This window comes from Ranitomeya imitator, chromosome 9 (genome assembly GCF_032444005.1).
Source record: "Ranitomeya imitator isolate aRanImi1 chromosome 9, aRanImi1.pri, whole genome shotgun sequence".
In the NCBI taxonomy this organism is placed as follows: domain Eukaryota; kingdom Metazoa; phylum Chordata; class Amphibia; order Anura; family Dendrobatidae; genus Ranitomeya; species Ranitomeya imitator.
In genome coordinates, this window is record NC_091290.1 from 39,066,743 (window position 1) to 39,093,590 (window position 26,848).

At 42.8% G+C, this 26,848-nt stretch overlaps 1 protein-coding gene across 3 annotated transcripts in view; it reads left to right on the forward strand.

Annotated features, from left to right (window-relative positions):
* Nucleotides 1-15,042: 15,042 nt before the first annotated feature.
* LOC138648719 (phospholipase A and acyltransferase 4-like) overlaps nucleotides 15,043-26,848 on the forward strand; it is a 210,578-nt gene continuing 198,772 nt past the window's right edge. Inside the window, exon 1 of one of the 3 annotated variants that reach the window (XM_069738563.1) lies at nucleotides 15,043-15,538. The gene's annotated coding sequence lies outside the window, so the exon portion shown is untranslated. Of the gene's footprint in view, nucleotides 15,539-25,141; nucleotides 25,516-26,848 lie in introns of those variants that run through there. The other 2 variants (XM_069738565.1, XM_069738564.1) reach the window with 2 other exon arrangements.

A 26,848-nucleotide genomic window follows, 5' to 3' on the forward strand; every position in this document is an offset into this window, starting at 1 on the left:
GTAAATGAGGTTAAGAGAGGAACTCTCATTCTCTTGGGAGATTTCAATATCACCCCAGACAGAATTCTAGACTCCTCTTCTGGCTCCAGACCAACTTCAGACAACCTGAATTGGCGGCTGGACAGAAATGAACTCTACGACACCTTTAGATGCCTGAATTCCTCATCCAAGGAATTTACCCATTTCTCTTCAGTCCACCAATCGGCATCCAGAATAGACCTGATCCTGTCAGACATCTTCTCTCTTGAGAAATTTAAAAAGGTATGCATTGGTGATAGGACGTTATCGGACCACTCCCCTGTTATTGGTGAGATCCTCATGGGTCCATCTTTAGAAAATGCGAGGATGTGGAAATGCAACTCCTCCATCATCCATGACTCCCATTCACATGGCCACAATTCAGAAAGCCATAACCAATTATTTCAACAAAAACTCCCCGGAAACTACCAATCCATCCGTTAATTGGTGCGCCCATAAGGCCGTTATCAGAGGCACCTTATTAAACATTTCCACCAATATCAAAAAAGAAAAGAAGGAAAAAATACAAAAACTACAAAAATCTATACGCGAACTAAAAAAAAACTTAATTGGTCTCCACTCTCCCTCGCCTATGGTTCAGTCTGACCTATTTACTTAACGGCAAGAATTAAGATCCTTACTTTACTCACCATATGAAGCAGCTCTTAACTCCTCTAAATACAAGGTCTATTCATCGCTGAACAAGCCCACCAGGTATATGGCAAACAGAATAAAAAAATTAAGGACCCAAAACAAAATAAATAGAATCTCCTCCCTGGTCGATAATGCTATACTAACCCACCCCCAGGAAATAGCCAACGAGTTCTCCAAATACTACACTAAACTAAATAATCTAAACTCAGACCCTTCCTTTCCCCCTCCAAAAGAACTCGACATCAAAACATACTTCGCCAACATCAAACTGCCATCTCTAACGAAAGAAGATGTAGAATCCCTGTCAGCTCCCTTCTCCAGCCTTTAGGTCGAAGAAACCATTAACCACCTCAAACCCCATAAGTCACCTGGGCCATACGGCTTCAACAATGCCTATTATAAAACCTTCTGCAAAAATGTATCCCCTCACCTGGTAAAGCTTTTTAACTACGCTGCCAAATCAGGATCCTTCCCACCAGAGATGCTGGAGGCATCTATTATACTAATCCCAAAACAATCAGGCGATCCCGCATCTCCTAGTAACTACAGACCGATTTCCCTTTTATATACAGACATAAAAATATTTTAAAAAATTCTGGCCAATAGGCTTAGCTACTTCCTACCCAATTTAATAGCAAATGACCAAATGGGTTTCGTCAAGAATAGGCAACCAGCTGACGCTACAAGAAGAATATTGAACTCCATCAAACTCACCAACTTATCCAGGTCCCCAACAGTATTTATATCACTAGACGCTGAGAAAGCTTTTGACCGTATTGATTGGTGTTTTCTCAAGCAGGCCCTAATTAAGTTTGGTTTTAACAGCAATCTTATCGCCACATTTATGACACTCTACAATGGCCCTACAGCAAGAATTATCTGCAATAACCATATCTCGGATGCATTTGCCATCAACAACCGTACGAGACAAGGATGCCCCCTTTCCCATTACTCTTTAATTTAGCATTAGAACTCCTGGTGGAACATATAAGACAAAACCCCAATATTACTGGTATACACACCAACAAACGCCAGCATAAGCTTAGCCTATTCGCGGATTACATAATTCTGACTCTTACTAACCCGGTAACTTCCACCCTGAAAACCCTTAACGAATTGGAGAATTTTGCTGCCATCTCTAAGTTTAAGATTAACAATTTAAAATCCAACATTTTACCCATTCACGTCAACCTAAAAGAAATTCATCGTTTAAAAACTTCCATATCATTTAACTGGTGTAGTGAGGAACTACCATACCTAGGTGTCATTATTAACAAAAACTTAGACAAGACCGTCATATCAAACATGAAAAAACTAACAGACTCAATTTTAAAAGATAGTATTACCTTCAAGGATAGAGACCTCTCCTGGTGGGGGAGAAATTTGACAATTAGATTATTCACACTCCCCAAAATTCTGTATATTTTTAGATGCATCCCACTTCCTATCTCCACGTCCTACCTGACGGCGATCCAATCTCAACTGAACAACATTGTCTGGAATAATAAAAAACCCAGAACGGACACTAGATCTCTATACAAAAAGAGAATCCACGGCGGAATGAACCTTCCCTAACATACATGGCCATTACCATACACTTTTACTTAAACAGAGCTCAATTTGGCTTTCAGACCAAAACGTCCCAGCATGGTATGACATGGAGATGGAAATTAACAAGGGCAAACCCCCCAAATCTCTGTTTTTTAAGGCCATAGCTAGCTCTAACCTAAACACTCCCACACATCCAATATTTCAAGCAATTTCCCTTGCCTGGTCCAGAATCTCCAGATTAGAGGGTCGCAGCCAAAACAGATCCACGCTACATAAACTGCCTCTAACTTTTATTTACTCATTACTGAACCTAACTTTGCCCCCCCCTTTGGGCGGACTGAAAAATTCAAACTCTGGGTGACATCTCGGATGGACCCAACCATCTGAATTTCAGCTACCTAAAAAATAAATTCAAAGTCCCACCATCCTCCTTCCTCGAGTACATGGTACTCAGGGAAAATACTAAACTTTTTCAAGGTCTCAAGCTAAGATTTTCAGAGGTATCTTTAAAAATCCTAACCAACCCAAACCACCGAATTTTCTGGAGTCATACGTTTATTTACGACAGTTTTAATAAGGACAAGTCTTTTGTCAAAAACGCTTACATAATAGCCTGGGAGAAATCCCTCAATCTCTATGCCTCTATAGACGACTGGGAAGAGGCATTCTCAACATCATATCACTCCACAATTTCTATGTCCCTCCTAATGATGTAAGATAACAAATTGTATTGTGGTACCGCGTTAGCCAGAAAAATCGATGTGAATACTTTTCTGCCCAATGATGACAGAAGTATTCTGGGAGTGATACCTTTTATTGGCTAACCAGAAAATAATATGTTTGCAAGCTTTCAGAGCACAGAGGCTCCTTCTTCAGGCAAAATTACAGATAGATATCTGTAATCCTGCCTGAAGAAGGAGCCTCTGTGCTCTGAAAGCTTGCAAACATATTATTTTCTGGTTAGCCAATAAAGGTATCACTCCCAGAATACTTCTGTCATCATTGGGCAGAAAAGTATTCACATCGTATGTCCCTCCTAGAATCTCACTTCAAAGTATGCTCCAGATGGTACTACACACCATCTAGGTGGTCTCACATTAATTCCTCCAATACCCCACTTTGCTGGAGAGAGTGTGGCCACAGAGGTGACTTATTACACATTTTCTGGAACTGTCCCACCGTCGTCACCTTTTGGTCGGACATCTCCTCAATAATTTCCAAATTATCAGGTCCTACTTTTACCCTCTCACCCCAACTGGCCCTTCTCTATTTGGGTATAACCTTCTTGTCAGATCTCTGCTACATACAGTTAGGGCCAGAAATATTTGGACAGTGACACAATTTTCGCGAGTTGGGCTCTGCATGCCACCACATTGGATTTGAAATGAAACCTCTACAACAGAATTCAAGTGCAGATTGTAACGTTTAATTTGAAGGGTTGAACAAAAATATCTGATAGAAAATGTAGGAATTGTACACATTTCTTTACAAACACTCCACATTTTAGGAGGTCAAAAGTAATTGGACAAATAAACATAACCCAAACAAAATATTTTTATTTTCAATATTTTGTTGCAAATCCTTTGGAGGCAATCACTGCCTTAAGTCTGGAACCCATGGACATCACCAAACGCTGGGTTTCCTCCTTCTTAATGCTTTGCCAGGCCTTTACAGCCGCAGCCTTCAGGTCTTGCTTGTTTGTGGGTCTTTCCGTCTTAAGTCTGGATTTGAGCAAGTGAAATGCATGCTCAATTGGGTTTAGATCTGGAGATTGACTTGGCCATTGCAGAATGTTCCACTTTTTGGCACTCATGAACTCCTGGGTAGCTTTGGCTGTATGCTTGGGGTCATTGTCCATCTGTACTATGAAGCGCCGTCCAATCAACTTTGCAGCATTTGGCTGAATCTGGGCTGAAAGTATATCCCGGTACACTTCAGAATTCATCCAACTACTCTTGTCTGCTCTTATGTCATCAATAAACACAAGTGACCCAGTGCCATTGAAAGCCATGCATGCCCATGCCATCACGTTGCCTCCACCATGTTTTACAGAGGATGTGGTGTGCCTTGGATCATGTGCCGTTCCCTTTCTTCTCCAAACTTTTTTCTTCCCATCATTCTGGTACAGGTTGATCTTTGTCTCATCTGTCCATAGAATACTTTTCCAGAACTGAGCTGGCTTCTTGAGGTGTTTTTCTGCAAATTTAACTCTGGCCTGTCTATTTTTGGTATTGATGAATGGTTTGCATCTAGATGTGAACCCTTTGTATTTACTGTCATGGAGTCTTCTCTTTACTGTTGACTTAGAGACAGATACACCTCACTTCACTGAGAGTGTTCTGGACTTCAGTTGATGTTGTGAACGGGTTCTTCTTCACCAAATTAAGTATGCGGCGATCATCCACCACTGTTGTCATCCGTGGACGCCCAGGCCTTTTTGAGTTCCCAAGCTCACCAGTCAATTCCTTTTTTCTCAGAATGTACCCAACTGTTGATTTTGCTACTCCAAGCATGTCTGCTATCTCTCTGATGGATTTTTTCTTTTTTTCAGCCTCAGGATGTTCTGCTTCACCTCAATTGAGAGTTCCTTTGACCGCATGTTGTCTGCTCACAGCAACAGCTTCCAAATGCAAAACCACACACCTGGAATCCACCCCTGACCTTTTAACTACTTCATTGATTACAGGTTAACGAGGGAGATGCCTTCAGAGTTAATTGCAGCCCTTAGAGTCCATTGTCCAATTACTTTTGGTCCCTTGAAAAAGAGGACGCTATGCATTACAGAGCTATGATTCCTAAACCCTTTCTCCGATTTGGATGTGGAAACTATCATATTGCAGCTGGGAGTGTGCACTTTCAGCCCATATTATATATATATATAATTGTATTTCTGAACATGTTTTTGTAAACAGCTAAAATAACAAAACTTGTGTCACTGTCCAAATATTTCTGGCCCTAACTGTATGTGTGTGCATGTGTATATATACTATAAACTGGCTCGGTGAGCGGAAACAGGATGGATATGAATTGAACACAGTCTTATTGTGTCATAGAAAACTGGGCTACCACAGGGGTCAGTATTGGGCCCTCTTATTTTTAATATATTGCCATGTTGAGGGCATATAGAGCAGAATTGCAATATTTGCAGATGATACTATGCAAGGTGATTCACACTGATTATATATTACAGGGGGATTTGGGGAAGCTGGATTTTTGGGCCAAGAAATGCCAATTTGAATATAATGTGGATACATGTAAGGTAATTCACTAAGCGGAAAAAAATTAAGATAAAAAACAAATCTTACTAAAATAACCCTTAACTGGAACCTGTGTTCAATAAATTGAAAGTTCCTGTAAGGCTGCATTCATGACTGTATTTTTGTTGCTGTCCGTAAAAAAAAAAAACCTTCTGACCGTATTCTTTCTCACGAACCGAATAGCCGCATGAAAAAAATTGCTGCTTGCATTAATCTCTACGTTTTGGACGAAGCTCGTGTATTCAAGTCAAATTTTTGGAATTCTCATACAAATTAATGAAAAGAGCTGTGCGTGTGCGGCCACCCCTTTTATTAACAGACAACGCTGGATGAGGTCCATTCAATATATAAGCATGTCCCAGAGAGGGAACCAGCATTTGTCAGCCACTTATGGCATATGATGTGTACAAGATGGAGCAATTCCTTTAAAAAGGTCATAAAATGCCTGGATGCCTTTTGTGAAAGGATAAATACTACAAGTAATGGGTACTATAAAACCAAAAACACATGGGCCACCTGCATAGCGAACAAGTCTGTAGGAACCTGTTCACACCATCAAAGAACTTGAAAACACAAAAGCACACAGAGGTCAAAAAATACTCTGTTGTAAAAAAAAGTCACAGTAAATAAGCAAGTGCTAGTCAAAAAATACAGGGTATTTAGTTAATACGTTTTTTTGCAAAAAAAAAGTATGTTAAGCTGCTCTACCAATCGCCAAGGTATGCCCATAATAGAGCAGTCCTGTCTAATGTATATAATCCCTATCTGATGTATTTAAAAACCTGATCATCTGTATAGTACCTGTATGAACAGGGCTCAGAGAGAAAATATCCACGTTGAACATGCGAGATGGAACCGCTACAATGCAAATAACCCACAGAGGAGTGGTGAACTCCCCAGTCTTGTAGAAACAAGAGAACAATTATAAAACCAAAAACACATGGGCCACCTGCATAGCGAACTTTTTACTTTTTTGCCTTTTTACTAGGCACTGCTCCAAATAGCCAGATTCCTACTCCACACTGATGAGGGGCAAAAACCCCGAAACAGCTGTCTGTGGATGGATACCATGCTTGGCATAGGTGGCTTTCCTTCATAGGATGCTGCCCTTCCCGTGGTTGTTCCTTCCCGGGGAAAGACCTGGCTATTCACTGCTTGCGTCGAGAAACACGTGATGGTGTCTCCGCAGCTTCTTTACTTGCATCTGCATATTTCCCATAAGGGATGGGGGCAGTGTTCTGGAATCACTGCGTTGAGAAACACGTGATGGTGTCTCCGCGGTGTTGGATGTTTTGGTCTCCCCGAGGCCAATCATCTGTGCCTTTATAGTACGAGTTCATAGACACCTAACATGACTAGGTTATTTTTTACCTAAGTGGTGAAAAAAAAATTCCAAACTTTGTTAAAAAAAAAAAAAATTGCGCCATTTTCCGATACTCGCAGCGTCTCCATTTTTCATGATCTGGGGTCGGTTGAGGGCTTATTTTTTGCGTGCCGAGATGACGTTTTAAATGATAGCATTTTGTTGCAGAAACGTTCTTTTGATCGCCCGTTATTGCATTTTAATGCTATGTCGCGGCGACGAAAAAAACGTAATTCTGGCGTTTCGCATTTTTTTCTCGCTACGCCGTTTAGCGATCAGGTTAATGCTTTTTTTTATTTGATAGATCGGGCGATTCTGAGCGCGGCGATACCAAATATGTGTAGATTTGATTTTTTTTATTCATTTATTTTGATTGGGGCGAAAGGGGGGTGATTTAAACTTTTATATTTTTTTTATTTTTTTCACATGTTTTTTTACTTTTTTTTTTTTTTACTTTTGCCATGTTTCAATAGCCTCCATGGGAGGCTAGAAGCAGGCATAGCACGATCGGCTCTGCTACATAGCAGCGATCATCAGATCGCTGCTTTGTAGCAGAATTGCAGGTGTGCTGTGAGCGCCGACCACAGGGTGGCGCTCACAGCTGCCAGGGATCAGTAACCATACAGGTCTCAAGGACCTCTATGGTTACTATTCTGAAGCATCGCCGACCTCCGATCATGTGACGGGGGTCGGCAATGCGATCATTTCCGGCCGCCCGGCCGGAAGTGGTGGTTAAATGCCGCTGTCTGCGTTTGACAGCGGCATTTAACTAGTTAATAGGTGCGGGCAGATCGCGATTCTGCCCGCGCCTATTACGGGCACATGTCAGCTGTTCAAAACAGCTGACATGTCCCGGCTTTGATGCGGGCTCACCGCGGAGCCCTGCATCAAAGCAGGGGAGCTGACCTCGGACGCACTATCCCGTCCGAGGTCAGAAGGGGGTTAAGGTTGGACTAGGAGGCACGAGGCACCTAGTCTTGTACTGTTAATGTTAGGTTGACCAAGTGAGATGGATCCATTGGTGTAGCAGGCAGGTCAGGCATGCAGGAAACAGGTAGCAGAGGTACTGGAGACTGCAGGCAGACAGGAGATCAGGAAAAAGCAGAAGTCTTGGAAACCCCAGGCAGACAGAATACTGGGAACAAGTGGCAGAGGTTTTGGAGGCTTTAGGCGGACAGGAGACTGGGAACAGATAGCAAATGTACTGAAAACTGCAGGCAGAAAGGAGACTGGGAACAGGTGGCAGAGGTCCGGGAGACAGCAGAGGACAGGAGATTGGGAACAGGTATCAGAGGTACTGAAGACTGCAGGTGAACAGGTAGCAGAGATCCTGGAGAACACAGGCAGGCCGGAGACCGGGAACAGTTAGTAGAGGTCCTGGAGAACGCAGGCAGGCCGGAGAGCAGGAACGGGTAGTAGAGGTCCTGGAGAACGCAGGCAGGCCAGAGAGTGGGAACAGGTAGTAGAGGTCCTGGAGAACGCAGGCAGGCCGGAGAGCAGGAATAGGTTGTAGAGGTCCTGGAGAACGCAGGCAGGCCGGAAAGTGGGAACAGGTAGAGGTCCTGGAGAACGCAGGCAGGCCAGAGAGCGGGAACAGGTAATAGAGGTCCTGGAGAACGCAGACAAGCCAGAGAGTGGGAACAGGTAGTAGAGGTCCTGGAGAACGCAGGCAGGCCAGAGAGCGGGAACAGGTAGTAGAGGTATAGGAGAACGCAGGCAGGCCGGAGACCGGGAACAGTTAGTAGAGGTCCTGGAGAACGCAGGCAGGCCGGAGAGCTGGAACAGGTAGTAGAAGGTACTGGAGGACGCAGGCGGACAAGAGACCGGGAACAGGTAGCAGAGGTCCTGGAGACCATAGGCAGACAGAAGACCGGGAACAGGTAGCAGATGTCTTGGAGATCGCAGGTGGACAGGAGAATGGGAACCTGTAGCAGAGGTCCTGGAGGCTACAGGCACAAAGAACTCCGGAGTATTAATACTGTGGTAGAAAGGCTCACTTGGCTGCACATAGAGGTGGACACAAGAATGCTGTCTCTTTAAATCTTCCACTGGTTTATTAAAGGTACTGCATAATCTAGTGCAGCGTCAGCAAAACAAACACCGCTTTTCTGGCCTAACAGGAAAAGAAATACATAATGTATGGTATAGTACATATTGCTGCAGAGATCTGCACGCTCAGGAACAAAAAACAAAAGTTCAGCTTTCCTTATGAAAATACAGCCCTGGAGCTTGCCCCTCCAAACACACCCAGCCCTGAATTTGCCACAAAGCTGGCTATTTATTCTCTGGACTCCACCCACTCTACAGCTACTCAACCTAGCCCTAAACATGGCCGATTAACCCCTTTCAGCACTTAGTGCGCTGGAGCATTTTCCTAGGTTCATATCACTGAAGCTAACAACCACAGTGATACATATGTATACATATATACATACACTGAACTTTAGGAAGGCAAAGTTTGAACAGCTTAGAGATGCCCTTAATCTGGTAGACTGGGACAATATCCTCAGAAATAAGAATACAGATAATAAATGGAAAATGTTTAAGAACATCCTAAATAGGCACTGTAAGCGGTTTATACCTTGTGGGAATAAAAGGACTAGAAATAGGAAAAACCCAATGTGGCTAAACAAAGAAGTAAGACAGGCAATTAACAGTAAAAAGAAAGCATTTGCACTACTAAAGCAGGATGGCACCATTAAAGCTCTAAAAAACTATAGGGAGAAAAATACTTTATCTAAAAAACTAATTAAAGCTGCCAAAAAGGAAACAGAGAAGCACATTGCTAAGGAGAGTAAAACTAATCCCAAACTGTTCTTCAACTATATCAATAGTAAAAGAATAAAAACTGAAAATGTAGGCCCCTTAAAAAATAGTGAGGAAAGAATGGTTGTAGATGACGAGGAAAAAGCTAACATATTAAACACCTTCTTCTCCACGGTATTCACGGTGGAAAATGAAATGCTAGGTGAAATCCCAAGAAACAATGAAAACCCTATATTAAGGGTCACCAATCTAACCCAAGAAGAGGTGCGAAACCGGCTAAATAAGATTAAAATAGATAAATCTCCGGGTCCGGATGGCATACACTCACGAGTACTAAGAGAACTAAGTAATGTAATAGATAAACCATTATTTCTTATTTTTAGGGACTCTATAGCGACGGGGTCTGTTCCGCAGGACTGGCGCATAGCAAATGTGGTGCCAATATTCAAAAAGGGCTCTAAAAGTGAACCTGGAAATTATAGGCCAGTAAGTCTAACCTCTATTGTTGGTAAAATATTTGAAGGGTTTCTGAAGGATGTTATTCTGGATTATTTCAATGAGAATAACTGTTTAACTCCATATCAGCATGGGTTTATGAGAAATCGCTCCTGTCAAACCAATCTAATCAGTTTTTATGAAGAGGTAAGCTATAGGCTGGACCACGGTGAGTCATTGGACGTGGTATATCTCGATTTTTCCAAAGCGTTTGATACCGTGCCGCACAAGAGGTTGGTACACAAAATGAGAATGCTTGGTCTGGGGGAAAATGTGTGTAAATGGGTTAGTAACTGGCTTAGTGATAGAAAGCAGAGGGTGGTTATAAATGGTATAGTCTCTAACTGGGTCGCTGTGACCAGTGGGGTACCGCAGGGGTCGGTATTGGGACCTGTTCTCTTCAACATATTCATTAATGATCTGGTAGAAGGTTTACACAGTAAAATATCGATATTTGCAGATGATATAAAACTATGTAAAGCAGTTAATACAAGAGAAGATAGTATTCTGCTACAGATGGATCTGGATAAGTTGTAAACTTGGGCTGAAAGGTGGCAGATGAGGTTTAACAATGATAAATGTAAGGTTATACACATGGGAAGAAGGAATCAATATCACCATTACACACTGAACGGGAAACCACTGGGTAAATCTGACAGGGAGAAGGACTTGGGGATCCTAGTTAATGATAAACTTACCTGGAGCAGCCAGTGCCAGGCAGCAGCTGCCAAGGCAAACAGGATCATGGGGTGCATTAAAAGAGGTCTGGATACACATGATGAGAGCATTATACTGCCTCTGTACAAATCCCTAGTTAGACCGCACATGGAGTACTGTGTCCAGTTTTGGGCACCGGTGCTCAGGAAGGATATAATGGAACTAGAGAGAGTACAAAGGAGGTCAACAAAATTAATAAAGGGGATGTGAGAACTACAATACCCAGATAGATTTGCGAAATTAGGATTATTTATTCTAGAAAAAAGACGACTGAGGGGCGATCTAATAACCATGTATAAGAATATAAGGGGACAATACAAATATCTCGCTGATGATCTGTTTATACCAAGGAAGGTGACGGGCACGAGGGGGCATTCTTTGCGTCTGGATGAGAGAAGGTTTTTCCACCAACATAGAAGAGGATTCTTTACTGTTAGGGCAGTGAGAATCTGGAGTTGCTTGCCTGAGGAGGTGGTGATGGCGAACTCAGTCGAGGGGTTCAAGAGAGGCCTGGACGTCTTCCTGGAGCAGAACAATATTGTATCATACAATTATTAGGTTCTGTAGAAGGACGTAGATCTGGGGATTTATTATGATGGAATATAGGCTGAACTGGATGGACAAATGTCTTTTTTCGGCCTTACTAACTATGTTACTATGTTACTATGTTATATCTCCCCTCCAGTATTTTGACAGTGACTTTGTCACAATATGAAGATCACATGGGATCAAGCCGGGCCATCTGCAAAGCCCAACATAAAGCAAAACAGAGTTCAGCAAACCGGGGTGAGGGAAGCAAAGAGTAACAGAATTTTATTGAAACAAAAAAAAGCACAGCCCAGAATGTGACACATCACTGGAATCAGAGTTTCAGCCCCTACATCATGTTGTTCTCAGATCACACAGCAAAAACCTGCTGACAGATTCCCTTTACAGTTGGGGAAATTAGTATTTGATCCCTTTGCTGATTTTGTAAGTTTGGCCACTGGCAAAGACATGAACAGTCTATCATTTTAAGGGTAGGTTAATTTTAACATTGAGAGATGGAATATCAAAAATAAAATCCAGAAAATCACATTGTATACATTCTATAAATTGATTTGCATTTTGCAGTGAGAAATAAGTATTTGATCTCTCTGACAAAAAAAAAGAGTTAATACTTGGCGGTAAAACCCTTGTTGGCAAGCACAGTAGTCAGACTTTTTTTTTGTAGTTAATGATGAGGTTTGCGCACATGTCAGGAGTAATTTTGGTCCACTCCTCTTTGCAGATCATCTTTAAATCATTAAGATTTTGAGTCTGTCACTTGGTAACTTGGAGCTTCAAATCCCTCCATAAGTTTTCTATGGGATTAAGGTCTGGAGACTGGCTAGGCCACTCCAAGACCTTAATGTGCTTGTTTTTGAGCCACTCCTTTGTTACCTTGGTTGTATGTTTTGGGTCATTGTCTTGCTGGAAGATCCAGTCACTCAGGATTTCATGGTGCATGGCTCTATCCATTGTCCCATTGATGCGGTGAAGTATTACTGTGCCCTTGGCAGAGAAATGCCCCTAAAACATAATGTTTCCACCTCCATGCTTGACAGTGGGAACGGTGTTCTTTGGGTCATAGGCAGCATTTCTCTTCCTCCAAACACGGCGAGTTAATGCCAAAGACCTCAATTTTGTCTCATCTGACCACAGCACCTTCTCCCAATCACTCACAGAATAATCCAGGTGTTCATTGGCAAACTTCAGACGGGACTGACAATGTGCCTTCTTGAGCAGGGGGCCTTTCGGGCACTGCAGGATTTTAAACCTTTACGGCATAATGTGTTACCAATGGTTTTCTTGGTGACTGTGGTGCCAACTACCTTGAGATCATTAACAAGTTCCCCTGTGTTGTTTTAGGCTCATCTCTCGCCTTCCTCATGATCATGGATACCCCACGAGGTGAGATTTTGCATGGTGCCCCAGATTGATGTCGATTGACAGTCATTTTGTATTTCCTCCAGTTTCTTACTATTGCACCAAAAGTTGTCTCCTTCTCACCCAGCGTCTTGTGGCTTTGTAGCCCATTCCAGCTTTGTGCAGGTCTATGATCTTGTCCCTGACATCCTTATAAAGCTCTTTGGTCTTGCCCATGCTGTAGAGGTTAGAGTCTGACTGATTAATTGAGTCTGTGGACAGGAGTCTTTTATAAAGATGACAATGTAAGACAGCTGTCTTTAATGCAGGTGACAAGTTGATTAGGAGCGTCTCACCGTAAGTGCACACGTTGCGGATTTTGCTGTGGATTCGCAGCAGTTTTCCATGCGTTTACAGTACCATGTAAACCTATGGAAAACAAAATCCACAGTGCACATGCTGCGGAAAAAAAATGCGTGGAAACGTAGCGTTGTTTATTCTGCAGCATGTCAATTCTTTGTGCGGATTCCGCAGCGGTTTACACCTGCTCCATAATAGGAATCCGCAGGTGTAAAACCGCAGGTGGAATCCGCACCAAATCCGCAAAAAAAGCGGTAAATCCGCGGTAATTCCGCAGTTAATCCGCAGTGCGGTTTACCTGCGGATTTACCAAAATCAGTCTGGAAAAATCAGCACCACTTTTCGCATTGTGTGCACGTGGCCTAACTTGTCTGTAGGAGCCAGAACTCTTAGGCTATGTGCACACGTCAGGAATTGCCGCGGAACTCCTTGCCCCGGGAAAAATGCATGCGGAATTGGCATGCGTTTTACCGTTAAACACTAGCGTTTTGCAAGCGTAATTAGCTTGCAGAATGCTAGCGTTTTCCAAGCGATGTGCAACATCGCTTGGAAAACTGATCGACAGGTTGGTCACACTTTTCAAACATAGTGTTTGACAAGTGTGACCAACTTTTTACTATTGATGCTGCCTATGCAGCATCAATAGTAAAAATATCTAATGTTAAAAATAATTTAAAAAATAATAAATCGTGATATTCTCACCTTCCGCTACGTCATCACAGGTCATTGCTGCTAGGCATTATTGGGAACGGGAGCATCGCGAGGAGCGGGAATGCTGTGGGGGCCGCCGGAAGGTGAGAATATCACGATTTATTATTGTAATTCTTTTTTTTTTTTTAACAATTATTTGGTTCCCAGGGCCTGGGGGAGAGTCTCCTCCACCCTGCGTACCAACCACACATGATCCGCTTACTTCCCGCATGGTGGGCATAGCCACATGTGGAAAGAAAGCGGATCATAGCATTCGTATGTGTGCGGAATCCCCACGATTCCGCACAAGGAATGAACATGCTGCGTTTTTTTTCCGGAATGTGATTCCGCCACGAAAAAAAAAGCCCCATGTCCACAAAAAATTCTAATAATAGGATGCTTAATGTAAGCGTTTTTTTTTTTTCGCGGTTTCATCGCGTTTTTATAGCGAAAAAACACGAAAATTCCTGATCGTGTGCACACAGCCTAAATGGTTGGTAGGGAATCAAATTCTTATTTCTCACTACAAAATGCAAATAAATTTATATAATTTATACAATGTGATTTTCTGGATTTTATTTTTTATTTTCCATCTCTAAATGTTAAAATTAACCTACCCTTAAAATTATAGGCTGTTCATGTCTTTGTCAGTGGACAAACTAACAAAATCAGCAAGGGATCAAATACTTATTTCCCCCACTGTAAGTAGATTTTTATTTTTTAGACCAAATGTAGTTCCTTGTAAAATCCATGTCAGAATGGCTGTATAATCCTCTTCAAAAGTTTCACGGCTTAATTTTAATATGAATCTAGCTTTAGAATCCTCGTTTTAATATGAGAACATACTGTTATTTTTACTTAGATTTTCAAAGTTAGCACACCAGCCTCATTAGGTATAAATGATCTCTTTATATTTATATAGTTTGTATTGTGAAATCTGTTGTCAGATCTGCTTTAAGGATTATAGGATGGACTTGTGCTTTTGGTGGGTTATCTAATTATGTAGACCACCCTCCGTAAGCACTTATTGTCTGCACACTTTGTTTATTTGGATACAAGCAATTTTAATATTTCAATTTGTAAGCAAAACTTAAAAATGTTAGCTTCACATTGCCATGACCTATATATTGTATCAATGTTCTGCAACTTGTCTTTTTTAGTTCCCTCTTAGTTGTGTGTTACTGAGAATTCCATATACTGTATAAAGGAGAAGTGGTGATTTGGGAGGAAATTAAAGGAGGAAGAAGAGGAGGGTATTGTAGATTCACAGTATGTTACTACATAAGGATTTAGTGAGGGGGTAGGTTAGGACGACAGCGGCTAAAACAAGACACATGGAAGGGTAAAGTGATGTTTAACAGGGCATGGGAGTAGACAGAGATGGAGGATGGCAGTAGCTGATACTAGATAAATATAGTAAATGTAAACACAAAGAATAGATAGAATAATAATAATTAAAAGTAATAAAAGTAAGGGAATAGTACAGGAACATAGACTGCACGACAATCGGCATGAATTAAGTCGTTGATAAGGCAGAGGTACAATAATTAAACAAGAAGTAATGGCTGTCAGTTGGAGAAGTGAGCGATAGAGTGAACTTAAGAGGAAACTTTGTACATCGAGAGTGACAGGAAAGAGGACATTTCACAGAAGGGAGGGGACAACGCACAAGGGGTAGCAGTAAAGTACGAGCTCCATGCTACAGCACCCTGCAAAACAAAAGAAGCAAGAATATCACTAAAAGAAACCCAAAAAGTATCACCAGGAGCCGAGCAAGAAGGTAAGTCGTCATTCATCGTATTGGGATCCGAGAATACTGCTAGTAGTGCTACGGAAGGAAGGTTTATTGTATTTTATTGGCTTTCTTGGTCCTTGGAGAGTGAAGGTAACACTTCCCAGAGGAGGAAAGGTGATTGTTACTTCGTATTGTATGTTTGTAAATATTTACTTGTTTAGAAGTTATGAGTTCTTTGAAGAGAAGAAATGATCCTGTCTAGCTCTCCATAACACACACATGTCTACAAGAAATTCACATCAAAGACACTTCCTATGGCAGCAGTTCAGATACATCTCTCCGTTTTTACTCAACATTTCTTACAGCAGATCTCGATGATCTCTCCGTCCCTAAGGCTTTAAATGTATTTGACTAAATTGATCCTTTTTCCACTTTTGTAATCGTTCAAAATTGATGCATAAGATTTAGCAAAGGAAAAGTGGAATATTTCTTCATGACAACAAATCTTAAATTTATAAAAAATGAAATCTGCTCTATTGCTTTGGGCAACTATAAAATTTTTCTTTCACATCAATTATGACAAATCTTCCCCAATTTCAGTCCTGGCACCACAAACACTACATCAATCTGACACTATATCGATGACACTATAACAATGTAAAATAATTAAAAAAATATACAATCACTTAATAATCCAGTCCCCTGTGCTGGGAAGAAGTTGCCGCCCGCCCACGAGAGATAATACAGAAGTGCTGGTTGTGTGTAGTGTTCCGGTGGTGTCAACTAGAGGTTATAGGTGGCACCTTATACCAGGGAACGGCCCAAAATGCATTTAGTAGTGTCTGCCTTGCATGAACGACTCTTACACTTTTGTTTGCAAAAAAAATAATAATAATGTTATTTACACTATAAATTACCAAGAAACCTCTTATTAAACGCTAGTATTTGTGTGCAAATTTTTGCACGGCTGTCTGCAAACAGTGCAACGTTGGTGTTAGGAAACAGAATTTCCTGTGAAAGGTGTGGCTGTGTGCATGCGTACGACCATATAGAATATTAATCAGTCGCAGCGTCAGGTCAATTACTCACTTCTGACCTGAACAGTTGTCAGATGGTCGCCGGCCATTGCAGAATTCACAATATATTACCAGGTTTGGAAAACGAACCTTAATTCTGATTAAAGACGCTTCCTGTTCCTGTTAACATCTCAACAAGATGCAAACATAGAGGATGTACAGTGTATCACAAAAGTTAGTACACCCCTCCCATTTTTGTAAATATTTTATTATAACTTTTCATGGGACAACACTGAAGATCTGACACTTTGATACAATGTAAAGTAGTCAGTGTACAGCTTGTATAACAGTGTACACTTGGTGTGCCCTCTAAATAACTCAACACACAACCATTAATGTCTAAAGCGCTGGCAATAAAAGTGAGTATACCCCTAAGTGAAAATGGCCAAATAGTGCCCAATTAGCCATTTTCCGTCCCCGGTGTCATGTGACTCGTTAGTGTTACAACAAGGTCTCAGGTGTGAATGGGAGCAGGTAGTGTAAATTTGGTCCTATTGCTCTCACACTCACTCTCTCATACTGGCACCTCATGGCAAAGCACTATTTGAGGATTTAAAAAAAAAAAAAAAGAATTGTTGCTCTACATAAAGATGGCCGGGGCTATAAGAAAATTCCCAGAATCATTACACTGAGCTGCAGCACGGTGGCCAAGACCAAACAGGGATGTAACAAGACGGGTTCCACTCAGACCTGGCCTCTCCATGGTCGATCACAGAAGTTGAGTGCACGAGCTCAGCGTCATATCCAGAGGTTGTCTTTCCAAAATAGATGTACGAGTGCTGCATTTCTGCAGAGGTTGCAGGGGTGGGTGGTCCGCCTGTCGGTGCTCAGACCATAGGCCGCACACTGCATCAAATTGGTCTGCATGGCTGTCGTCCCAGAAGGAAGCCTCTCCTAAAGATGAAAGCTCGCCATCAAGAAAGCCTGCAAACCGTCTGCTGAAAACAAACAGACAAAGGACATGGATTGCTAGAACCGTGTCCTGTGGTCTGAGGAGACCAAGATAAACTTATTTGGTTCAGATGGTGTCAGGCGTTTATGGCAGCAACCAGGTGAGAAGTACACAAACAAGTGTGTGTGACGGCAACCAGGTGAGGAGTTCAAAGACAAGTGTGTCTTGCCTACAGTCAAGCATGGTGGTAGGAGTGTCATGGATTGGGGCTGCTGTTATGGCTGGCAATCAGGCAACACAGCGTGCAGTAATCAGCGCACATACAGAGATCTGGCAATAACCAAAAACAATAGGACGAGCTCTGAGACGTGGAATCTCTGTAGACTGCAGTACCTGATCTATCCTCACACAACTATAAGCAGCAGTGGATTGCGCCTAACAACTACCTATGCAACTCGGCACTGCCTGAGGAGCTGACTAGCCTGAAGATAGAAATACAAGCCTGACTTACCTCAGAGAAATACCCCAAAGGAATAGGCAGCCCCCCACATATAATGACTGTTAGCAAGATGAAAAGACAAACGTAGGAATGAAATAGATTCAACAAAGTGAGGCCCGATATTCTAGACAGAGCGAGGATAGCAAAGAGAACTATGCAGTCTACAAAAAACCCTAAAACGAAAACCACGCAAAGGGGCAAAAGACCCACCGTGCCGAACTAACAGCACGGCGGTGCACCCCTCTGCTTCTCAGAGCTTCCAGCAAAAGACAATAGCAAGCTGGACAGAAAAAAACAGAAAACAAACTAGAAGCACTTATCTAGCAGAGCAGCAGGCCCAAGGAAAGATGCAGTAGCTCAGATCCAACACTGGAACATTGACAAGGAGCAAGGAAGACAGACTCAGGTGGAGCCAAATAGCAAGGCAGCCAACGAGCTCACCAAAACACCTGAGGGAGGAAGCCCAGAGACTGCAATACCACTTGTGACCACAGAAGTGAACTCAGCCACAGAATTCACAACAGTACCCCCCCCTTGAGGAGGGGTCACCGAACCCTCACCAGAACCCCCAGGCCGACCAGGATGAGCCACATGAAAGGCACGAACAAGATCTGGGGCATGGACATCAGAGGCAAAAACCCAGGAATTATCTTCCTGAGCATAACCCTTCCATTTGACCAGATACTGGAGTTTCCGTCTAGAGACACGAGAATCCAAAATCTTCTCCACAATATACTCCAATTCCCCCTCCACCAAAACAGGGGCAGGAGGCTCCACAGATGGAACCATAGGTGCCACGTATCTCCTCAACAACGACCTATGGAATACATTATGTATGGAAAAGGAGTCTGGGAGGGTCAGACGAAAAGACACTGGATTGAGAATCTCAGAAATCCTATACGGACCAATAAAACGAGGTTTAAATTTAGGAGAGGAAACCTTCATAGGAATATGACGAGAAGATAACCAAACCAAATCCCCAACACGAAGTCGGGGTCCCACACGGCGTCTGCGATTAGCGAAAAGCTGAGCCTTCTCCTGGGACAAGGTCAAATTGTCCACTACCTGAGTCCAGATCTGCTGCAACCTGTCCACCACAGAATCCACACCAGGACAGTCCGAAGACTCAACCTGTCCTGAAGAGAAACGAGGATGGAACCCAGAATTGCAGAAAAATGGAGAGACCAAGGTAGCCGAGCTGGCCCGATTATTAAGGGCGAACTCAGCCAACGGCAAAAATGACACCCAATCATCCTGGTCAGCGGAAACAAAACATCTCAGATATGTTTCCAAGGTCTGATTGGTTCGTTCGGTCTGGCCATTAGTCTGAGGATGGAAGGCCGAGGAGAAAGATAGGTCAATGCCCATCCTACCACAAAAGGCTCGCCAGAACCTCGAGACAAACTGGGAACCTCTGTCAGAAACAATATTCTCAGGAATGCCATGTAAACGAACCACATGCTGGAAGAACAAAGGCACCAAATCAGAGGAGGAAGGCAATTTAACCAAGGGCACCAGATGGACCATTTTAGAAAAGCGATCACAGACCACCCAAATGACCGACATTTTTTGAGAAACGGGAAGATCAGAAATGAAATCCATCGAAATATGTGTCCAAGGCCTCTTCGGGACCGGCAAGGGCAAAAGCAACCCACTGGCACGTGAACAGCAGGGCTTAGCCCTAGCACAAATTCCACAGGACTGCACAAAAAGCACGCACATCCCGTGACAGAGATGGCCACCAGAAGGATCTAGCAACCAACTCCCTGGTACCAAAGATTCCTGGATGACCGGCCAGCACCGAACAATGAAGTTCAGAGATAACTTTACTAGTCCACCTATCAGGGACGAACAGTTTCTCGGCCGGACAACGATCAGGTTTATTAGCCTGAAATTTCTGCAACACTCTCCGCAAATCAGGGGAGATGGCAGACACAATGACTCCTTCCTTGAGGATACTCGCCGGCTCAGATAACCCCGGAGAGTCGGGCACAAAACTCCTAGACAGAGCATCCGCCTTCACATTTTTAGAGCCCGGAAGGTATGAAATCACAAAATCAAAACGAGCAAAAAATAACGACCAACGGGCCTGTCTAGGATTCAAGCGCTTGGCAGACTCGAGATAAGTCAAGTTCTTATGATCAGTCAATACCACCACGCGATGCTTAGCACCCTCAAGCCAATGACGCCACTCCTCGAATGCCCACTTCATGGCCAGCAACTCTCGGTTGCCCACATCATAATTACGCTCAGCAGCAGAAAATTTCCTGGAAAAGAAAGCACATGGTTTGAACACTGAGCAACCAGAACCTCTCTGTGACAAAACCGCCCCTGCACCAATCTCAGAAGCATCAACCTCGACCTGGAACGGAAGAGAAACATCAGGTTGACACAACACAGGGGCACAGCAAAAACGACGCTTCAACTCCTGAAAAGCTTCCACGGCAGCAGAAGACCAATTAACCAAATCAGCACCCTTCTTGGTCAAATCGGTCAATGGTCTGGCAATGCTAGAAAAATTACAGATGAAGCGACGATAAAAATTAGCAAAGCCCAGGAATTTCTGCAGACTTTTTAGAGATGTCGGCTGAGTCCAATCCTGGATGGCCTGAACCTTAACCGGATCCATCTCGATAGTAGAAGGGGAAAAGATGAACCCCAAAAATGAAACTTTCTGCACACCGAAGAGACACTTTGATCCCTTCACGAACAAGGAATTAGCACGCAGTACCTGGAAAACCATTCTGACTTGCTTCACATGAGACTCCCAATCATCTGAGAAGATCAAAATGTCATCCAAGTAAACAATCAAGAATTTATCCAGATACTCACGGAAAATGTCATGCATAAAAGACTGAAAAACAGATGGAGCATTGGCAAGTCCGAACGGCATCACCAGATACTCAAAATGACCCTCGGGCGTATTAAATGCCGTTTTCCATTCATCTCCCTGCCTGATTCTCACCAGATTATACGCACCACGAAGATCAATCTTAGTAAACCAACTAGCCCCCTTAATCCGAGCAAACAAGTCAGAAATCAATGGCAAGGGATACTGAAACTTAACAGTGATCTTATTAAGAAGGCGGTAATCAATACACGGTCTTAGCGAACCATCCTTCTTGGCTACAAAAAAGAACCCTGCTCCCAATGGTGACGACGATGGGCGAATATGTCCCTTCTCCAGGGACTCCTTCACATAACTGCGCATAGCGGTGTGTTCAGGTACGGACAAATTAAATAAACGACCCTTAGGGAATTTACTACCAGGAATCAAATCGATAGCACAATCACAATTCCTATGCGGAGGTAGGGCATCAGACTTGGACTCTTCAAATACATCCTGAAAGTCCGACAAGAACTCTGGGATGTCAGAAGGAATGGATGACGAAATAGACAAAAATGGAACATCACCATGTACTCCCTGACAACCCCAGCTGGTTACCGACATAGAGTTCCAATCCAATACTGGATTATGGGTTTGCAGCCATGGCAACCCCAACACGACCACACCATGCAAATTATGCAGTACCAGAAAGCGAATAACCTCCTGATGTGCAGGAGCCATGCACATGGTCAGCTGGGCCCAGTACTGAGGCTTATTCTTGGCCAAAGGTGTAGCATCAATTCCTCTCAACGGAATAGGACACCGCAAAGGCTCCAAGAAAAATCCACAACGTTTAGCATAATCCAAATCCATCAGATTCAGGGCAGCGCCTGAATCCACAAACGCCATGACAGAATACGATGACAAAGAGCACATTAAGGTAATGGACAAAAGGAATTTGGACTGTACAGTACCAATAACGGCAGAGCTATCGAACCGCCTAGTGCGTTTAGGACAATTAGAAATAGCATGAGTAGAATCACCACAATAGAAACACAGTCTGTTCAGACGTCTGTGTTCTTGCCGTTCTACTTTAGTCATAGTCCTGTCGCACTGCATAGGCTCAGGTTTACTCTCAGGCAGTACCGCCAGATGGTGCACAGATTTACGCTCGCGCAAGCGACGACCGATCTGAATGGCCAAGGACATAGACTCATTCAAACCAGCAGGCATAGGAAATCCCACCACTACATCCTTAAGAGCTTCAGAGAGACCCTTTCTGAACAAAGCCGCTAGTGCAGATTCATTCCACAGAGTGAGTACTGACCATTTCCTAAATTTCTGACAATATACTTCTACATCATCCTGACCCTGGCATAAAGCCAGCAGATTTTTCTCAGCCTGATCCACTGAATTAGGCTCATCGTAAAGCAATCCGAGCGCCAGGAAAAATGCATCAACATTACTCAATGCAGGATCTCCTGGTGCAAGAGAAAACGCCCAGTCCTGTGGGTCGCCGCGCAAAAAAGAAATAATAATCAAAACCTGTTGAATAGGATTACCAGAAGAATGAGGTTTCAAGGCCAAAAATAGCTTACAATTATTTCTGAAGCTCAGGAACTTAGTTCTGTCACCAAAAAACAAATCAGGAATCGGAATTCTTGGTTCTAGCATCGATTTCTGATCAATAGTATCTTGAATCTTTTGTACATTTACAACGAGATTATCCATTGAGGAGCACAGAGCCTGAATATCCATGTCCACAGCTGTGTCCTGAAGCACTCTAATGTCTAGGGGAAAAAAAAGACTGAAGACAGAGCTAAGAAAAAAAAATGATGTCAGGATTTCTTTTTTCCCTCTATTGGGAATCATTGGTGTGGCTCCTTGTACTGTTATGGCTGGCAATCAGGCAACACAGCGTGCAGTAATCAGCGCACATACAGAGATCTGGCAATAACCAAAAACAATAGGACGAGCTCTGAGACGTGGAATCTCTGTAGACTGCAGTACCTGATCTATCCTCACACAACTATAAGCAGCAGTGGATTGCGCCTAACAACTACCTATGCAACTCGGCACTGCCTGAGGAGCTGACTAGCCTGAAGATAGAAATACAAGCCTGACTTACCTCAGAGAAATACCCCAAAGGAATAGGCAGCCCCCCACATATAATGACTGTTAGCAAGATGAAAAGACAAACGTAGGAATGAAATAGATTCAGCAAAGTGAGGCCCGATATTCTAGACAGAGCGAGGATAGCAAAGAGAACTATGCAGTCTACAAAAAACCCTAAAACGAAAACCACGCAAAGGGGCAAAAGACCCACCGTGCCGAACTAACAGCACGGCGGTGCACCCCTCTGCTTCTCAGAGCTTCCAGCAAAAGACAATAGCAAGCTGGACAGAAAAAAACAGAAAACAAACTAGAAGCACTTATCTAGCAGAGCAGCAGGCCCAAGGAAAGATGCAGTAGCTCAGATCCAACACTGGAACATTGACAAGGAGCAAGGAAGACAGACTCAGGTGGAGCCAAATAGCAAGGCAGCCAACGAGCTCACCAAAACACCTGAGGGAGGAAGCCCAGAGACTGCAATACCACTTGTGACCACAGAAGTGAACTCAGCCACAGAATTCACAACAGGCTGCATGAGTGCGGCCAGCTGTGGGGAGCTACAGTTGACTGAGCACCATGAATGCCAACATGCCATCTTTACTGAGGGTAAAGGTGCTGGACTGGCCAAGCATGTCTTCAGACCAAAACCCTATTGAGCATCTGTGAGACATCCTCAAACAGAATGTGGCAAGGTCTCTAACATCCACCAGCTCCATGATGTCGTCATGGAGGAGAGAAGAGGATTTCAGTGGTAACCTGTGAATCTCTAGTGAACTCCATGCCCAAAATAGTTAAAGTAGTGTTTGAAAGTAATGGTGTGTTTGGGGTCATTGTCCTGTTGAAAAATAAATGATGGTCCAACTAAACGCAAACCGGATGGAATAGCATGCCGCTGCAAGATATTCTGGTAGCCATGCTGGTTCAGTATGCCTTCAATTTTGAATAAATCCCCAACAGTGTCACCAGCAAAGCCCCCCCATACCATCACACCTCCTCCTTCATGCTTCACGGTGGGAACCAGGCATGTAGAGTCCATCCGTTCACCTTTTCTGCATCGCACAAAGACACGGTGGTTGGAACCAAAGATCTCAAATTTGGACTCATCAGACCAAAGCACAGATTTCCACTGGTCTAATGTCCATTCCTTGTGTTCTTTAGCCCAAACAAGTCTCTTCTGCTTGTTGCCTGTCCTTAGCAGTGGTTTCCTAGCAGCTATTTTACCATGAAGGCCTGCTGCACAAAGTCTCCTCTTAACAGTTGTTGTAGAGATGTGTCTGCTGCTAGAACTCTGTGTGGCATTGACCTGGTCTCTAATCTGAGCTGCTGTTAACCTGCGATTTCTGAGGCTGGTGACTCAGATAAACTTATCCTCAGAAGCAGAGGTGACTCTTGGTCTTCCTTTCCTGGGGCGGTCCTCATGTGAGCCAGTTTCTTTGTTGCGTTTGATGATTTTTGCAACTGCACTTGGGAACGCTTTCAAAGTTTTCCCAATTTTTCGGACTGACTGACCTTCATTTCTTAAAGTAATGATGGCCACTCGTTTTTCTTTACTTAGCTGCTTTTTTCTTGCCTTAATACAAATTCTAACAGTCTATTCAGTAGGACTATCAGCTGTGCATCCACCAGACTTCTGCACAACACAACTGATGGTCCCAACACCATTTATAAGGCAAGAAATCCCACTTATTAAACCTGACAGGGCACACCTGTGAAGTGAAAACCATTTCCAGTGACTACCTCTTGAAGTTCATCAAGAGAATGCCAAGAGTGTGCAAAGCAGTCATCAAAGCACAAGGTGGCTACTTTGAAGAACCTAGAATATAAGACATAATTTCAGTAGTTTCACACTTTTTTGTTAAGTATATAACTCCACGTGTTAATTCATAGTTTTGATGCCTTCAATGTGAATTTACAATTTTCATAGTCATGAAAATACAGAAAAATCTTTAAATGAGGTGTGTCCAAACTTTTGGTCTGTACTGTATATGGGAAGGTAGGATCTTGCTGTAAATAAAACCGTCTGCAGCTGAGTTCTCAGTCACAGAACCTGTATATGCAAATATCAAAAGACTGACCGTCACTTCCAAACATTCTGAAGTAGTGTTCTGGGCTGTGCAAAGAGTAGAGGAAGTAACCGAGGAAGAAATGTGTGCGATGATGTCGCTCCTTGTTAAAATAACGTCCTTGAAGATAAATACCTACTATCTGCTGTATATAGCTCACACCAAGTTATTCTTCAGTAAAAATATGCTTATTTATGAACTATGATCTTCCTCACTGAACTCTGTAACATCTGATCCTTTCCTGCTGAAAACATTGTCAAAATGCTGTCTGCAAGGGGCGTATCGACACTACAGCTAAGGCTCGTGCACCCAGCTGGGACCCCCGTCTTTATGTAACGTGCTGGGGTGTTAGAGACGAGTGCATCGCCCAAGCCAACTTCCTGCGCCACGTTACATTGGAAAGTTCCTATCAATGTTTGCTCCAGAGTAACAATGCTTTTTCCTGCTGATGACAATTACAGAAATTGAGAAATGAAAGTGAAAGAATCATCTGGAGTATAAAAGAGTCCTGTGTGTTGTGTTACTTGTAGTGTTAGGAAGAACCAGCTGTCTGGTAAGTAATGTATATTTTAATGCAATGTTCACAATGATAGTTTATTAGATTATGTTTCTGTGCTACTTTTTCTTCATTGCTTCTTTCCTCTTATTGCCTTTGGACAGTCTCTTTATTCTGTATGAAGATTTTTTCACATTTGCAAGTTTAGCTAAAAGAAATTAGAAGGTGAATATCTGCATTTACAATAAGTTGAGCTACAGTTATATGAAAAAGTTTGGGCACCCCTATTAATCTTAAAATTAATGTTTTATAAAAAATTGTTTTTTTTTTTGCAACAGCTATTTCAGTTTCATATATCTAATAACTGTTGGACACAGTAATGTTTCTGCCTTGAAATGAGGTTTATTGTACTAACAGAAAATGTGCAATCTGCATTCAAACAAAATTTGACAGGTGCATAAGTATGGGCACCCTTATCATTTTCTTGTTTAAAATACTCCTACCTACTTTTGACTGACTTACTAAAGCACTTTTTTTGTTTTCTAACCTCATTGAGCTTTGAACTTCATAGCCAGGTGTATGCAATCATGAGAAAAGCTACTTAAAGTGGCCACTTGCAAGTTGTTCTACTGTTTGAATCTCCTCTGAAGAGTGGCATCATGGGCTCCTCAAAACAACTGTCTAATGATCTGAAAACAAAGATTATTCAACATAGTTGTTCAGGGGAAGGATACAAAAAGCTGTCTCAGAGATTTAACCTGTCAATTTCCACTGTGAGGAACATAGTAAGGAAATGGAAGAACACAGGTACAGTTCTTGTTAAGGCCAGAAGTGGCAGGCCAAGAAAAACATCAGAAAGGCAGAGAAGAAGAATGGTGAGATCAGTCAAGGACAATCCTCAGACCACCTCCAGAGAGCTGCAGCATCAACTTGCTGCAGATGGTGTCACTGTGCATTGGTCAACTATACAACGCACTTTGCACAAGGAGAATGTATGGGAGAGTGATGCGAAAGAAGCCGTTTCTGCAAGCACGCCACAAACAGTCGGCTGAGGTATGCAAAAGCACATTTGGTGAAGCCAATTTATTTTTGGAAGAAGGTCCTGTGGACTGATGAAGCCAAGATTGAGTTGTTTGGTCATACAAAAAGGTGTTATGCAAGGCGGCCAAAAAACACAGCATTCCAAGAAAAACCCTTGCTACCCACAGTAAAATTTGGTGGAGGTTCCATCATGCTTTGGGGCTGTGTGGCCAATGCCGGCACCGGGAATCTTGTTAAAGTTGAGGGACGCATGGATTCCTCTCAGTATCAGCAGATTCTTGACAATAATGTTCATGAATCAGTGACAAAGTTGAAGTTACGCAGGGGATGCATCTTTCAGCAAGACAAT